We start from the raw sequence: 3474 nt of genomic DNA, 5'->3' as shown, positions 1-3474 counted from the left end.
CTAGGTGAGAAGCCAAGGTCATCATGGCCACCCACACCCAGAGAACAGGAGATGAGGCTTCAGGACAAGGACGTGGGCAGCGGACAGAGTCTCCGGGGAATGGGTGCTCAGCTCTCACGGCTGTAGGATGGACCACTAGACCCGTGTTTCTAGAAGGAATGGGCGGTTCTCAGAGAGCCTGGACCCCCGTCCTGCTCGGCGGCCCTGCTGCAGGCTGACCGCAGCTGGAGGGTCTCTGGTGGTTCATGGAGGAGGGCACGGAGGCCACTTTTAAAGCTGGGCTCTCAGGGTCTCACCTAGACAGCCTTTCCCAGGGTTTCCGTCACATTCTCCCCCCACCGCACACAGGATCTGTAAGCTAAGTGGAACCTCACGCTGTTGCCCTTGGTCTCTGGGGTTCCCGGTCTGTAGGATGGCTGGGGATGCCCCGGAGGGCGCGTGGCCACTGCCTGGGCGTGTGGGAGTATAGGGGCTTCAGGCAGGGAGGACTCCAGGTGCAAGTTACACTCCTAGGCAAAGACCCTTTCCCCACAAGGCCCCATTCCCAGGCTCCTGGTGGCAGTGTCTTTTGCGGGGACACCGGTCAACCCACTGCGGGGATACTCCTGCCCATGAATGTGATGGGGACACCACCAGCCCGTGTCCTGGTCCCCAGCCCAGCCCTGCACACATGGGACCTGCCACGGGCTGGGCTCCAGCCAAGCCCTTCTCCCCCTGTTGGCCTGCTTGCTGGTTTGGGTTTCTGTCTTTCACATTAGGATCTTTCTCTAATAGCTACTGATCTTTGGTGATCTAGTCACCATTCACAATGAGACGCTCAAAGTCTGACTGACTGTGCGTTGAGGGGCCCTGGCGGCCAGCGGACCCTGGGGAAGAACTAGCTGACGGGGCCGAGAGGCTTCACCTCGGCGGCCTGAGGGTGAGTGGCTGTGGGGCTTTCTTCTCAGGCTGGTCTCTTTTTCCAGATCTTCCTCCTTCGGTGTGGGAAGTGTAACCCTGATTCGTGGCATCCCGGAAAGGAAACAAGGGAAGGGGGTTAGCGAGTCTCACCATCTGGGGGGACAATTTTGCTTCACTGCCCTATTTTTAGTCCTTCCTCCTGTACCCACTGTCTGCTGTGCCTGAGTTCCCAAAGCCCAGACTCCGATTCCCCAGACCCCGATTCAGTTTCCCCACAAGACACACTCTTCTGTCTGGGTTGGGACGGGTGATCTCCTGAGTGTGAAGTAGGGGAGGGATATGGGGGGGTCTAAGATCATATGTCTTCAGTTTCATGCAGTGGCATCTTGGTAAATGCTTAACAACTACCTTCTGGAAGGAAAACACAGCCCTGATTTCTATTGTCTCTTGATTCCTGTGGTGTAAATATTCCCATCATGGTCCATTTCAAGCTACCATGTGACGTCACTGAAGGCAGATTCGGGAAGAGATGCTTGCAGCACGTTCTTCACATAGACACAAGTGACCGCGGTCCCCTCAAGAGCAGACGGTGGCAAAACGTGATAGAAGGATTAGGAAGTGATGCATCCTGAGAGTTTTATCTTTGTTTTTAATAACATACTTTAAATTCTAAGTTTATATAATTTAAGTTTTGATAATGGCCATGTTTAAAAGCTGACTCACAGACATCTTGGAAATGTAGCAGTTGGTTCTTGCAAACTGTATGTTGCACACTATACCACAGGGCCACATCACCCTCTCATTGGCACCTGGCAGCTCAGATTTCTAAGGCTTTTTGGAATTTGTGGCATAAACAGGTTTGTTTCTTACTGGTTTCTCCCTCTGCAAGCCTTCTGATTTCGTTACAGTTTTGGAAGATGGAAAGTAAAAGGTGAGTGAGTAGTCAAGGTGAATACATTTATATATTGATATATATGTGTATATCCATATACACACATGTGTATGTGTGTATTTATATTTCTTTTTATTTTCTCTATTGCCCTTGTAGTGAGGTTTTGGGAAGGTGTGCCAGTTACTCCTTGTTACAGTTTATCATTCTTTACATCAAACCTTCCCTGTTCACATTTTTTCTCCTGATTGGGCCCTGACTGAGATGGGGTGGTGCCGGGTGAGTCAGTGCAGTCGACCTGCTGTGTCACACGGGAAGTGAATTCAAGTTCAAGCAAGCTATAGCTATCTTAGGGACTTGTCTTCCCTCACGGTCTGCTGCCACCCTATCATTCTCCCGCCGGGGCCGTCACTTCAGTTTAAGCCCTTTCTAGTTTCATTTGTTGGTTTATCTCTGTCCCTCCAACTCACCCTTCACACAAATGTCAGAGTCATCCTTCCAAATGTTCTGCACGGAAGGGGTGACTCCTACAAACTACACTTCGGGGGACTCCTGGTCGCCGGCTTCTGGCCACCCTGGGCCACGGGATGGGCCCAGCAGGAGGGTGGGCACATGGGAGGAGCCAGGCTGTCCCTTCCTCCCTGTCTCTGCTTTGGACAGTGTCTCTGGCAGTGGTTACATCGTCTCTGTGATCCTAATTCCCACTTGCGGTGCCTGGCCACAGAGCCTCTCCGGCTGGGTGGCCTTGGCCTCTGCTCGGGTACCACCTCCGCTCCGTTCCCTCCCGGATGCTGATCTCCGGGTGGCCTCATGGACTTTGAATGGCTCTTCAGCACGATTAACATGGTCACACGCCGTTTACCAAGGTCTCTATGCTACCTTCTCTCTACTCAACTCAAAGCCATGGGCTCCTTGTTCCTGGCCGGACTCTGAATCAATGAATCCTGTCCTTGGACTTGACAAAGTCTCCTGCCCTTGGCAGGGAGAAGGTGGGGACATTCTTGATTCCCACCCATCACGCCCACTCCCTTGCAGTTGATATTTTTCTTTTCTGTTTTCTTTTTAGTAAATTCCAGTACTCGACACTAGCATGGGTAAAACTCCACCTTATTTCTACTACTGCCCATGTGGAATCCTGAAACCCAGAATATCTCCTCTCTAGCAGTCAGGGCTTAACCTCCTGCCTGATGGCGACCAAAGGCCCTGATGCTGGCGGAGGGACCGGCTCTGCAGGGTGACCGCTAACAAGGGGGCTGGAGAAGGATACACAGCCCAGCAGCTGACGAGGGTGAGAGACTCGCAGGTGTGGAATTCCCAGGGGCAGGCCGCGAGCAGTCAGCGAGTGATTAGGTGTGGCCACTGGTAGCCTGCCTGGAGGCTGACTTAATCAACTCATCGTTTCTGGACTGCCCAGGCTCAGCTTCCTGTGGGGACCCCGCACATTTACCTTCCTGGTTTGAGTCCCCGATGGGTGAGACAAATCATGAGGAGACCAGCCTCGTCATCACCCTCATTTGTGACCAAACCCCAAAGCCCCAGGCTCTTTGATCGCAAGTTACAAACTCTGCTTCTCGGATGCCAGACTCTGGGGTTCAGGCCAGCACTTGTTTTATAGAGAAGAAACAGACACAAGGAGGGCAGGTGTCTCAGCTGAGGTTGGGGGATCGTCCCTGGGGTAGTGGATT

The sequence above is a fragment of the Eschrichtius robustus genome, chromosome 5 (assembly GCF_028021215.1).
Source record: "Eschrichtius robustus isolate mEscRob2 chromosome 5, mEscRob2.pri, whole genome shotgun sequence".
NCBI classification, from domain to species: domain Eukaryota; kingdom Metazoa; phylum Chordata; class Mammalia; order Artiodactyla; family Eschrichtiidae; genus Eschrichtius; species Eschrichtius robustus.
The sequence above is the reverse complement of the archived record's forward strand: the minus strand, read 5'-3'. Positions refer to the sequence as shown.